This window comes from Copadichromis virginalis, linkage group LG1 (assembly GCF_057382275.1).
Source record: "Copadichromis virginalis isolate Kocher_CV1m ecotype Utaka linkage group LG1, C_Virginalis_male_GT1.1, whole genome shotgun sequence".
Taxonomy (NCBI): domain Eukaryota; kingdom Metazoa; phylum Chordata; class Actinopteri; order Cichliformes; family Cichlidae; genus Copadichromis; species Copadichromis virginalis.
Window position 1 is genome coordinate 40,252,921 of NC_140618.1, and position 14,449 is coordinate 40,267,369.

General features: G+C 40.3%; 1 long non-coding RNA gene across 2 annotated transcripts; it reads right to left on the reverse strand.

Moving 5' to 3' along the window:
- Positions 1 to 96: 96 nt before the first annotated feature.
- Positions 97 to 9,860, reverse strand: LOC146719285 (uncharacterized). Of its 2 annotated transcripts, XR_014921302.1 has the most exons (4): positions 9,737 to 9,860; positions 3,274 to 3,466; positions 1,516 to 1,647; positions 97 to 1,321 (listed from the first exon to the last, which is right to left on the reverse strand). It is a non-coding gene; the product is annotated as an uncharacterized LOC146719285 (long non-coding RNA). The 2 variants fall into 2 exon arrangements; XR_014921301.1 differs by lacking the exon at positions 9,737 to 9,860 and having other exon boundaries at positions 3,274 to 5,945.
- Between the last annotated feature and the right edge of the window lie 4,589 nt (positions 9,861 to 14,449).

A 14,449-nucleotide genomic window follows, 5' to 3' on the forward strand; every position in this document is an offset into this window, starting at 1 on the left:
AATTGATCAACAAATTGATTTACTCTGACTTACAGAAACCTGGTTGCAGCAGGATGATTATATTAGTTTAAATAAATCAACCACCGATCATCAATCAAATGTGTTATGTACTGCTGTACTTTATTCACAATGAGTAAATAAGAATTTCATTAAAATGACTTTATTTTGGACTGTCACTTTAATTTTGTTTATACAGTACCAAATCCAAACAACAGTCGCCTCATGGTGCTTTATGTTTAAGATAAAGACCCTACAATAAACCCCAACAGTAAGATGAGCCCCTGTTAACAAGCACCTGGAGTCAGTGTGGAGGAAGAACTCCATTTTAACAGGAAGAAACCTCCAGCAGACCACGGCTTAGGGAGTGACAGCCGGTTTGAGGGGAGGACAAAGGGCAGAGAGGCAAATATTAACTTCATGTGGCCTACAGATTAGCTCGACAACAGTGCATAGAGGGCTTCATGGAATGGGTTTATATGGCCAAGCAGCTGCATCCAAGCCTTACAACATCAAGTGCAACACAAAACATCAGATGCAGTGTTGTAAAGCATCATTGTGAGGGGCGCTTTTTGTTAGGAGCTGGGCTCTGTCTTAGATCCAGTGAACTAGTGTTGGTGTGAGGGTCTTGGGGTTTGGGGTCTGGGATGCAGGGGGCCTGCAAGGAGTATGGAGCACCAGTGCCCGGAGTCGCCAGTTTCATGGTTTGGTCTCTCCATGCGCGGGGGGGTCCACGCCTCCGCAGGGGGGTCCACGCCTCCTCGGATGCACTATCATGTGGAGCGAGCTGGCCCATGTTGGGAGGTACGATCTGCGCTTTAGGGAATCTCAGGAACCTCAAGGACCTTTGGGGGAAGCAAAATCCCACACCTAAGCAGCAGGCGTGGGGCATTTTGGGTAGGTTAGGGGCAGCTTGTCTTGTCCTTTCTTTGTGTGTGGATAACTGGCATGGGATGCAGCACATGGAAATCTGCAGCAGTGCAAGGCTGTTGTTACAGCCCTTCTAGGTAAACACAGTTCAAGTGCTGCAGTAGAGAAAACCTGACAAAATTGCACGGCAAAAAAAAAAGAAATAAATAGAGAGCAACTTTCCCCTGGCTGCTACACACCTATCTTTCATTAAAAAATGTAAACCATTATGTGACTCACAATTCAAATCATGTAATTTTATTTATAGAAAATAACATTTTTATTTCTTTAAATAAAGAAAGTTTTAACAAAGCTAACACAATAGCTCGATGATAAGCATAAACTTGTTGCCGTCACATTACGCAGCACATTTTAGGAGAGCTGGTCTGGGAGTTTGCCTTCTGTCGGATGAACTCTGGATAACAAACCAGAAGAGGAAAACAGAGAAAAGAAAAAAAAGTAGACACATTCCAGTGAACAAACAGAAAAACAGTCTTACGGCATTATTGGTCTTTCTGTGGAGAAATATTGTTAACTAATATTGTATGACTGTTAAAACTGACAAATAGTCTGACCAGTGAAAGGAAGTGACCTCCCTGATTAGCTCACCTGCCAAATCTGTCCGGGAGATTTCCACCAACCCCTCATAGAGGCCTTTGGTAGGGTTTTCTCCAGCTACGAGCACTCCATGAAGCCAGATTAACAGCATCCGGTGACCATGATCTTTGAAGCTTTTCTTACCTTCAATTTAGATTTATATCAAGAATTATCCATCTGAACTTTTAGTTAAACACAGTCACTGTAGACAGTTCTTATACCATCAGAACATTTATAGAATCACAGTAACTAACTAGTTCATATAGTCCACTGGGTCTGTATTGTAACCACAGACCAGCGTTAAGCAAGCGAGGTACTTGGCCAGTAAGCAAAGCTGAATGACATCCTGATATCTTACATTTTAAGTGCTCCAACAAAATGAAACAATATTTTATTTTATATAATTTAATATTTTATTTAAAGTTCAACTTTAAATTAAAAAAAAGGTTCAACAGGTTAAAAGTCAAATAGAGTTTAAAAGCAAGGTGTCAAAGATCTGGCATTTGGAATTAAAGAAAAAAGCTGTGCCCAGAATGTAACTCTTGCAACAGTGTACAAAAGCTGAAAAACTTATTACAATCCATGTTGCAAACTGCTGTCATCTTGGAGAGACTGCTCTTGGTTGGAGGACCAATCTACCCAAAGAGAAAGATTAGCAATTATATCCAACTATGTCCAACAAGGACAAGTGTGGGTTTGGATGGACGGAGGTACAGTATCTACCATTCAGGAGGAGGGCAATCTGGTGGGCAGTTTAGCCAAGTTATTGGCCAGTAGTTGGATGGGACCGGCCCCTTCTTGGGATCCTTGGGGATCAGGACAGCCTTCGGTTAGACATTCCGGGTGGGTCTCAACCATTAGCACCTGGTTCATTTGTGCTGCAGGATGCTAATGGAGTTAGCTTGTTAGCTTCCCTATCCAGTAGGTGTTAAACATGGCAGGGAATGGTGCTGTCCAATCCCTCTGCTTGACATGTCTGCCACTGTGATGGTTACTGGATCCTTTCAGGGAGGTTGTTGCAGTCTGCTCTTAGATCCACTAGGCACTGAGCATTTCTGTTATGTGTTGCATCCTTCTTACATATACTCTTCAGTATTGCTCTGTCTCCAGCGTTGGCGGGGCTGTTCTCATTTTGTTCTGCTGCCATTCAGACTATACTTTGGGTAGTTCAGTGGAGAACATCTGGTTTATTCTCCTGGCTTTTATCTCTCTGGTTAACCAAGATTCAGGTATCAGGTATAGGCAGTTGTAGTTGTGCTTCAGGTCATCATTATAAGACAAGATATTGTATGATAATAGACGTTTTTCTACAAAAAAGTGATGTTGTAAAAAAACCAAAAGAAAAACAACACCATCTGCTCTCTGAAATATTAAGGATTAAGCATCCATTTACTCATGTCAGACTATCCATATATTCTAAATAGATCTGTAGTTCATTTGTTGTAGTAGAATTGTAGAAAGAATTCTTGATCTGGGTTAAAATTGACCTAGACCAGAGTTAATCACCTCAGGTACTCAGAATGCTGTAGAGTGAATCAGTCAGTGCCAAATTTGAGAATTTATTTTCAATAAAATCACTGGACCCATGAAACAGTGCTTCTATGGTTCTGGACATTACAGGCCTTATATTACAGTTTTTCAAACTTGTATGATTTCCTGTGTAAAGATTTATATATATATATATATGAAAAAACCCAACAAGTACAAAAAAGGTAATAAAAATAGCAATAAAACTGTCAATAATTTTTTTAGGAACTCAGCACTGCTCACCTGTCCACTGTTGTTCTATAGCTTGTATATGTGCTTCACTAAAGTCCCAATGCTGAGCGAGAATCTTCCACTCCCAATAACACAGATGCTTTGTGGCGAGGGTCCATAAGACAGAACGGAAGTGCTGTGTCTCTGGCTGATGGTCCTGTTTGAAGCTCAGAGGTCTTCTTACCTGCTCACATCCCCCGTGATCCTGAATTCAACAGGGAGAAAGTTTTGTGAGTCGTTCGAAGTTAAAAGGATGTTATCACGTTTTATGCATATGATGTACAAAGAAAACAAACTCTCAGTACCTCTTGCTTTTAAAACTAGCACAAAGAATTTACAAGATACTTAGCTGGTTTGTTAAATACCTTCTCCAGGAACAAAAGGCAGTACACAGCTGTTTTACACCTTAAGCTTCACACTCCCTTGCTACCTCCAAAAGTCATTTCCTTCTAAACCTAATAAGTGGTTTTGTCATCTAGCAAGAACTGCAATCAAGCATTTGCAATAACTAATAAAAAAAGCACTTGGGACAATTGTGTTGGTGACAGCTTTTGTTATAATATCAATAATATTCATATGAATATGGGATACTGTTACATGTTTGCACAGACTTTTGTGGAATATGGAGACACTCCTGGCATTATATGAGCAAAGTGAGACTCATTTTTTAGGGTTGGTGGAGATGAGTGTGAAGATCCAAACAATCCCTGTCAGTGATGGAGAAGCTTTGATGAAAATATTTGGTAAAAAGTTCACCAGCATGAAGGAAATGAAGTTTCAAACTTTCCTTAGGAGGAGCCCAGCACGCCTGCTTAAAGAAAAGTGAGTGTGGCGATGTGGATGCTTGCAGCGACTGCTGTATAGAGGCCATCCTGCTACACATGAAACACATCAGAGTCATAACTGTTATTTTAGTCACGTGTTTGTTTATTATCCTTATTGTTTTATCTGGGACTGTTTGCAGACATCTCAGAGAGAGGAGACACCAGCATCTGAACAGAGACTCAAACCAGCAACCTGCAGCTCCCTGCTTGGCTGCTCCAGTTTTCTCCTCACTCATGTTGCCCACCAGTGATTTCTAGCTGCCCACCCACACAGCAGGCTAGAATATGCGCTGAGCCTCAGCACCCAATACTTGGACATGTTTTCTTTATTAAATAATGAACCAGACCCCAAAAGTAAACAGCTGTTATTGCTAGGCAATGGGAGCAGCCTTTGGCGATGCAGCACCTGACATTCCTGACCATGTGGGCGGAGCATGCATGAAATGGAATGTTCAGTAGAACTGTGCAACACAAGCACTTAGTTCCAGCATGTTTCATTGTATCCAGACACAGCTAGAGACACATCTACAGCAGCATCTCTGTGCAGGACAAACGACAGTTGACGAAGAAACATCGAAAACTTCACTTCACTCCTCTACAAAACGTTGGCTCCTTTGTTTAAAAGGCCAAAATGAATCAGGGGAGAACGAGAAGAGGATCGGCGAGTGCTTCACCTCACAATTCAGTACAGCTGATTAACCTGCAAGAAGAACTTCAAATGATACAGGCTGAAAATATCAAATTAAAAGAAGAGGCAGAAAAATCAAGAGGAGAAGCTAAAGATTCAAAGTTTGAAACTGATGTAGTATTGCAGGAATTACTGCATGTGGGTCTCAAACTTAAAGGAGAGAAAATGGGAAAACAACAGGCAGAAAAGGAGAATGAAAAGATGAAGAAAGAACTGTTGGAAGCTCAAAAAGCATTGGAGGAAGAGAAAAGCACAGCACAAGAAGCCAACAATAAATATCAAACTGCAAAGAAGGAGGCAGGAAATGTGATGCAGGAATTACAGGAGGTGCAGGAAGCTTTTGAAGAGGGAAAAAAGAAAATGCAGTTGGCAACTCAAGAAGCTGCAAATGTAACAGCTGAAGCTGAAACACTAAGAAAGGAATTACTGCATGTAAAGCAACAACTTGAAGAGGAGAAAAGACGTAAAGATGAGGCAGAAAATGAGATTGAAAATTTGAAGAAAGAATTGTTGGAAGCTCAAAAAGTGTTGGAGGAAGAGAAAATGAAAATACAGGAAGCAAAGAAAGAAATGGAAGATACAAAGAGTCACAATGAAAACATGAAGAAGGAACTGATGAAAGTACAAGAAGAACTTGCAGAAGAGAAAATTGAGGTGAAGGTATTCAAGAAAGAAATGACGGTGACCAAGAAAGACTGCAAAGACGCACTGAAAGAAATGCGAAAGCACAAAAAGGAAGCTAAAGAGCTCCTCAAACACAAAGGGAAACTGGCCAAACAGCAGCTGAAAGAAAAATTTAAAGATGCCGAGGAGCAGCTCAACAAGACCTTAAACGAACTGAAGGCAAAAGAAAAAGAAAAGCAAGCTGAGGACAGGAGGGGATTCTGGAGCAGACTGCTGAGAAAGAACTGACTCAGCAGCATCAATAGTTTCTTCCTCCTAATGTTAAAATCTCCACCTTTCTTTCACCCCATCCTTCTTCTTGGGACGTTTGCTTGTTTTTTAAAAACTGAAATGCACAAATAAAATTGCCATAACTTGACCTCATGTTGCCTGCTTCTTTTCTTGTGTGTCTGTGGATGTAAAACAGTAACACACTTTCTGCTCTGTGTCTTTAATTGTAAATAAATGCAATATGTTTTCATTTTAAAATGCAGTGCAAAAAACTTCTGCTCTGAATCTTTTTTTTAGCAAAAAGCTTTTTGTTGGCTGTTGTGGAAGTTTTCCATTTAAATAAAGCTGCAGACGAGCGGTGAGCGGTAGCTAACATTCTTTAATCAAACACACAAAGAACAGACAACCAAGCTTGATGAAGTCCCTGCATGACCGCGGGACAGACGGTCAGCAGAGTCTGAGCCCAGCATGGCTCTCAGTTAAATACCTTCTCCAGGAACAAAAGGCAGTACACAGCTGTTTCACACTCCCTTGCTGCCTCCCAGAGTCCTCAAAGACACAAAAGACTCTTCCTGTGGAGTTTTCTGCTTCCCCCAACTTCCTTACTACACCCCCACCATTTGTCTTACTGTATGAGTGTGAGACATGTTAAAATCCAGTTGCACCAAGGCATCATACAATAAAATAATGTGATTAATACATAAGTAAAAGAAATTCCTATACATGCCCCTTCCTGATTTCTTATGTTTTAACATGTTTGTTACACTTACATGTTTCCAATTTCAAATGTTAACACAGATGTTCAGAGTAAATACAGATTGTAGTTTTTCAAATGATGATTTAATTTAGTTTGGGGAAACAGCTCCAACTTTACCTCATGTAGAAAAAGTCATTTCCTTCTAAACCTAATAAGTGGTTTTGTCATCTAGCAAGAACTGCAATCAAGCATTTGCAATAACTAATAAAAAAAAGCACTTGTGACAATTGTGTTGGTGACAGCTTTTGTTATAATATCAATAATATTCATATGAATATGGGATACTGTTACATGTTTGCACAGACTTTTGTGGAATATGGAGACACTCCTGGCATTATATGAGCAAAGTGAGACTCATTTTTTAGGGTTGGTGGAGATGAGTGTGAAGATCCAAACAATCCCTGTCAGTGATGGAGAAGCTTTGATGGAAATATTTGGTAAAAAGTTCACCAGCATGAAGGAAATGAAGTTTCAAACTTTCCTTAGGAGGAGCCCAGCACGCCTGCTTAAAGAAAAGTGAGTGTGGCGATGTGGATGCTTGCAGCGACTGCTGTATAGAGGCCATCCTGCTACACATGAAACACATCAGAGTCATAATTGTTATTTTAGTCACGTGTTTGTTTATTATCCTTATTGTTTTATCTGGGACTGTTTGCAGACATCTCAGAGAGAGGAGACACCAGCATCTGAACAGAGACTCAAACCAGCAACCTGCAGCTCCCTGCTTGGCTGCTCCAGTTTTCTCCTCACTCATGTTGCCCACCAGTGATTTCTAGCTGCCCACCCACACAGCAGGCTAGAATATGCGCTGAGCCTCAGCACCCAATACTTGGACATGTTTTCTTTATTAAATAATGAACCAGACCCCAAAAGTAAACAGCTGTTATTGCTAGGCAACGGGAGCAGCCTTTGGTGATGCAGCACCTGACATTCCTGACCATGTGGGCGGAGCATGCATGAAATGGAATGTTCAGTAGAACTGTGCAACACAAGCACTTAGTTCCAGCATGTTTCATTGTATCCAGACACAGCTAGAGACACATCTACAGCAGCATCTCTGTGCAGGACAAACGACAGTTGACGAAGAAACATCGAAAACTTCACTTCACTCCTCTACAAAACGTTGGCTCCTTTGTTTAAAAGGCCAAAATGAATCGAGGGAGAACGAGAAGAGGATCGGCGAGTGCTTCACCTCACAATTCAGTACAGCTGATTAACCTGCAAGAAGAACTTCAAATGATACAGGCTGAAAATATCAAATTAAAAGAAGAGGCAGAAAAATCAAGAGGAGAAGCTAAAGATTCAAAGTTTGAAACTGATGTAGTATTGCAGGAATTACTGCATGTGGGTCTCAAACTTAAAGGAGAGAAAATGGGAAAACAACAGGCAGAAAAGGAGAATGAAAACATGAAGAAAGAACTGTTGGAAGCTCAAAAAGCATTGGAGGAAGAGAAAAGCACAGCACAAGAAGCCAACAATAAATATCAAACTGCAAAGAAGGAGGCAGGAAATGTGATGCAGGAATTACAGGAGGTGCAGGAAGCTTTTGAAGAGGGAAAAAAGAAAATGCAGTTGGCAACACAAGACGCTGCAAATGTAACAGCTGAAGCTGAAACACTAAGGAAGGAATTACTGCATGTAAAGCAACAACTTGAAGAGGAGAAAAGACGTAAAGATGAGGCAGAAAATGAGATTGAAAATTTGAAGAAAGAATTGTTGGAAGCTCAAAAAGTGTTGGAGGAAGAGAAAATGAAAATAGAGGAAAGAAAGAAAGAAATGGAAGATACAAAGAGTCACACTGAAAACATGAAGAAGGTACGGTGGCCCCTAGAGACAAAGCACGTACAAACTCCAAAACACTTACAAAATCCAAAACACGTGCAAAATCCAAAACACATGCAAGCTCCAAAACACTTACAAAATAAAAAACACATGCAAAAGACAAAACACGTACAAAATATAAAAAACATGCAAAATCCAAAACACGTACAAAATACAAAACACGTGCAAACTCCAAAGCACTTACAAAATCCAAAACACGTGCAAACTCCAAAACACTTACAAAATAAAAAACACATGCAAAAGACAAAACACGTACAAAATACAAAACACATGCAAAATACAAAACACGTACAAAATACAAAACACATGCAAAATACAAAACACGTACAAAATACAAAACACGTACAATATACAAAACACGTGCAAAATACAAAACACGTGCAAACTCCAAAACACATGCAAAATACAAAACACGTACAAAATACAAAACACGTACAATATACAAAACACGTGCAAAATACAAAACACGTGCAAACTCCAAAACACTTACAAAATACAAAACACATGCAAAATACAAAACACGTACAAAATACAAAACACGTACAAAATAGTGATGGGATTTCCGGCTCTTCGGTTCGGCTCACTAAAAAGAGCCGGCTCTTTCGGCTCCGAACCGGCTCTTCAGGTTGTTTTGTTGCTTTAATTAATTTATTATTAACAATAATATAAAATTATGCACAAAAAGAATTACTAACGTAAAACAAAGTGGTTTTATTTATATACCGGTATGTTTATATATAAATATATGCGGTGGCCCCTAGAGACAAAACACGTACAAACTCCGAAAAACATTTCTAGCATGAACTGAACTTCCAAAGCAGAGCTACTAGATCACTTAAATGACACAATTGAAAGCATGTGTGTATTGTTTGTGTATTTATACACAGGCACTCATATATATTCAAATAATTTAAAAAAAAGTTAATTTACCTGTTACCATCACACACCAAATCCGGTTGTTGGTACTTGCTGGCTTGTGTAGCCACAAGATACCAAAAGCTCCACACTGCGCCCAGCATCCTGGAGCACTTCTGTTGTCTTTTGTACGTGTTTTGAGTTTTTATGTGCTTCTGAGTTTTTACATGCTTCGGAGTTTGTACGTGTTTTGGAGTTTGCACATGCATCAGAGTTCGTACGTGATTTGAAGTTTGTATGTGCTTTGTCTGTAGGGGCCACCGTAAATATACTTTTATTTATTCACTCCACATAAAATGTAGTAAATAAATCATATAATACAAAAATCAACTATTCACATTTCAACTTTTAACTATTTAAATTTTCAGCTTTTTCCTTTTACAAATTTAAAGTGAAAACAACACAAAACACTGCAAACCACAACCCAATTAAATATAAATTAAAATATCAAAACAAAAAGAACATGCATATTCTCTGTCATATGGGCCTGGATGAATAAACTTTCTGAATCCTTTATCATCTGCAACCGAAAATAGTTGTGGATGATTACTATACCTTTCTAATGTCACGTTTTTGTCCCTGGCTCTCTTTGTCTCTCTCTCCATCTGGCTCTGTTCCTGCTACTGAGTGTAACTACCGCCCCTCCCCCCTCTGCCCAGCGTAAAGCACAAGGCTCACGTGCAGGCGAGAGAGAGGGTGAGAGAAAGAAAAAGAAAAAAAACCCCACGTGACGGCTCGCGATAAGGAGCCGGCTCGTGTCGTTCACGTCAAAGAGTCGGCTCTAAGAGCCATTTCGTTCGCGAACGACCCATCACTAGTACAAAATACAAAACACGTACAAAATACAAAACGCGTGCAAAATCCAAAACACATACAAAATACAAAACACGTGCAAACTCCAAAACACATGCAAAATACAAAACACATGCAAAATACAAAACACGTGCAAAATCCAAAACACATGCAAAATCCAAAACACGTGCAAAATCCAAAACACGTGCAAACCCCAAAACACGCGCAAACCCCAAAACACGCGCAAACTCCAAAACACAACGGAAGTGCTCCAGGACGCTAGGGGCAGTGTTGAGCTTTTGTTACCTAGTAACTACACAAGCCAGGAAGTACCAATGACCGGATTTGGGGTCTGCAGCCTTAAAGGCCGCATTTTAAGGCTGATTATGTCACAGCGACACGACAAAGACTGTCCCAATTCAAAGGCTGCTCGAAATGCGGCCCTCAAATGTGTCCTTAATTTCCCTGAATTTTAAGGATGGGTCTGTGTAGCCTTCATGGCCCAACATATCCCAGACTTCATAGCGCGGCGGTGGTTTGGATAATTTTGCCGAAAAAAAACGGCGGAAGCGGAGCGGACGAAGAGTAAACTTCCAGAAGTAAGTACTGAATATTATGTCACTTATTTATGCGCAAATGTTTTTATAATGAAGAACATTAAAACATTACTGTTGGCAACATGTCGGGAAAGTTATGTGACATTAGCGACGTTTGTACTAACTTGGTTTTAAAGCCTTCACTTCAAAATATTCGCCGTTCAATAGCTGACTTTAATCTTACAGAGAATGTGATGATTTTATGCGTAATTAAAGTCAGTCATGTCAGTCAGCTGACGGTTCACTCCTTAAGCTGAAAGAAAGATGCTTTAATCACAGGAGTCACACATGTGTCCACTGTACCATCTGGGAACTCTTCTTGTTTAGCACTCGTAATGACACAAACACTAAATCCTCCTTCTCTGGTGCTGTTTTGTAGCAGTGTGTACACCTGAGACTGTCACCTGTCTGCAGGCCCGGCCCTAACCAATCTGGCGCCCTAGGCAAGATTTTAGGTGGCGCCCCCCTACATCGGCAGTGTAGTGTATGTACTCACAAGAAACCGAATAGCTTTGTCTTTGACCTTTTTTTTTTTACTTAAAGAAAGCAAATTCACAATCAGAATAATTAACAAGATAAAAAAAGATATGAATAAATAAATGAATACAAAAAATAAAAAATGAATATATGAAATACAATAAATTTTACATACATAAACACAATAAAACGTGTCAACAAGTTGGATAAAATAAATTAAAAATACAATATAAATAAGGCAACAGGAAGACCGCTTGATGCTGCTGCATCATGGCTGGGTTGTGCTGCTGATGCTGCATCACTGGTGGGTTGTGCTGCTGAAGTGGAGGCAGCAGCGGTAGATGTGGTAGATGGCCCAGGGGTGGGATTTAGAAACTTCAACAGTGCATCTGAAGAGAGGAGTATGTGACACCACTGAGTATTAAAGTCTAATAATAAAAACATATGATTCCAGGAATAAAATGAAATGATATAATATAAATGAAAAACCAAAGAGATATATGTATGATGTTAACTCTTATGCAAATTAGATTAGATTCAATTTATTGTCATCATTACAGTGAAATGCTGAATAGCAGAATGCAAAGTAACAGTATAATATCATATGAGAATGTTATGTTATGATTATCTTTGACCGAATCACAGCAGTGCTCATATTAAAAAACAGCATTCCCTCTCATGTGATATTGCTTAATTAACATTAATGATGTGCACTTTAACAACTAGGCTTACAACTATAATATATACAGGGGTGGAAAAGTGACTATTACCTGCAGGGTAAACGTTAGCTAACCAGAAGGCAATAACAATGTAAACAAAAAACACCTGCTTAAAAGATGAATACAAATGAGGAATGGTGGGAAAGGTGGGAGTACTGTAATTACCTAACGTTACATTATTATTTTCCATAACAATTTAGCCCCCTCCACAATATTAACTGACGTTAAAACAGTTAACTAGCTATTTGAATGAATGAATGAATGAATGCTTTATTGGCCATATGCAGGTTGCCCCACAGAGGAATAGGACCCCCCCCGACTTACACACAACAACAAGACATCACATGGGAATACAGTCGGAGACCGGCAGCGTTGAGAGAATAACACTGAAAAAATTACACAACATTGGGAAAAGTACAAGAGGAAAAAAAGAGACCTCTTCACACGCTGGGCAGCCTATGGGAGGACAGCATGAGAACAGGAAACAAAAAAACTCCTCTGCACAGAGAGCACATTAATGTCCACATCACAACATCAGAGCACATGACAAGCCACAGGGGATGGATAGGGGGTGGGGGGTGATTCGAAGGAACACAGCAGTCGTCCTGCACCATGCTATCATTTCAGCGCGGCACGCAGACCCGCCGAAGCACGTAAAAACTCAGAAGCATATAAAAACTCAGAAGCACATAAAAACTCAAAATACGTACAAAAGACAACAGAAGTGCTCCAGGATGCTGGGCGCAGTGTTGAGCCTTTGTTATCTTGTGGCTACACAAGCCAGCAAGTACCAACGACCGGATTTGGTGTGTGGTAATAACAGGTAAATTAACTTTTTTTTAAATTATTTGAATATATATATGAGTGCACAAACAATACACACATGCTTTCAATTGTGTCATTTAAGTGATCTAGTAGCTCTGCTTTGGAAGTTCAGTTCATGCTAGAAATGTGTTTTGGAGTTTGTACGTGTTTTGTCTCTAGGGGCCACCGCATATATTTATATATAAACATATATAAATAAAACCACTTGTTTTTACGTTAGTAATTCCTTTTGTGCATAATTTTATATTATTGTTAATAATAAATTAATTAAAGCAACAAAACAACCTGAAGAGCCGGTTCGGAGCCGAAAGAGCCGGCTCTTTTTAGTGAGCCGAACCGAAAGAGCCGGATCTCTAAAAAGAGCCGGAAATCCCATCACTAGAGAGCAGGAAAAAGCAAAAAGGAAACGCCAGTGCACGTCTCCCCGCCCCCCAAGCGAGGCACTGAAACAGCCGGCCAGAGAGGGCTTGAAAAAAAAGGACATTTATCATTTCTTCTTCAGACACCTTTTTTTCCCCATTGTTTTTACAAAGTACACATTAAGCTTCTTCTGCAATGACACACTAATTACACATGCAAACCTACCTATTTCTTTCTTCATTGGAAACAATTACACTTTATGGAAAGTGCTTTCAATAAAACACAAAACAAAAGTACCTTTTCTTTTACTTTTTTTATTCAACATCTCTTCACATGTACTTAGCAAGAGTGAGTACATACAGCCCTGGTTTGACAACCACACTGGGGCACATATTCACCAAAACACAGCACACCTTGACAATCTTATCAAGCAGTGCTGTCTTCATCCTCACATGATATGAGTAATCGGATTGGCATTGTAGAAAAATGACACGCGAAGCTGTCAAACACTCTATTTAAAAACTATTAAAATAAGATATTTCTGCTGATGAATACACTGAGCTGGGTTATAGTGCTGTGGCTTATGTTGAAATCTGCTGTGCTGTAGGGGAACAGGCTGTGTTGTCTTGTTGTGTGCATGTTTGAGTTGTGTTTCTTTTGAGATGGTATATTTTTTTCTTAACAGAAACAGACTGTGTCCAGGGTGAGAAGGGTCAGCTGTGATCTGAGCTGCACGCCCCAGTGTCCTGGAGGTGCACAGGTCCTGCAGAGATGGGAGTTTGCAGCCAATCACCTTCTCAGCAGAGCGCACAACGGTTGCCCGGGGCGGCATCGTGGTGGGGGGCGGCATCACGGGCATCGGCGAAAAAAAAAAAAATTGCTCGTACTCATGCTGCCCCGACATCAGCCGGCGCATATTGGGAATGGTACAGGCACCGATCGGTTTTCTATCGCCCATTTGCTGGGAGTAAGGGCGCCCTCCGTTTGCGAGGTGCGCCTGCTGCTTCGCAAAATAAACACTGAAGCAGTTTCACAAAACTTAGCGAGCAGTTTGCTGACTGTAGCATGGGAGATGGGTGGTCTCGTAGGGTGTCTTGCATTGAAATCTGCTGCAATGACCCGGTTACTGCGTTCACCAGATATCAACACAATTTCGATCCGCTCCTAACATGTTAACCTCTTCGACATATCAATGGCTGTGAACAAAGAGAAACTTTTAAATAACTCATGAAAGGATAACCAAGCACACCATTGGGCAGAGAGAGTGTTCGCCCGTGGCGCCAAACAGGCTAGGACCGCCACTGTCCCTGATAGTGGCTCCAGCGTACCACACGGTGATGGAGTTGAGGATGGACTCGATGATTGCAGTGTAGAATTGCATCATCGCCCGTGTTGGCAGGTTGAATTTCTTCAGCTCCCTCAGGAAGTACATCCTCTGCTATGGCATCATGGCCTTGGACTCATTTTTACAACTTTTTAATAGGAAAAAAAGATTAATT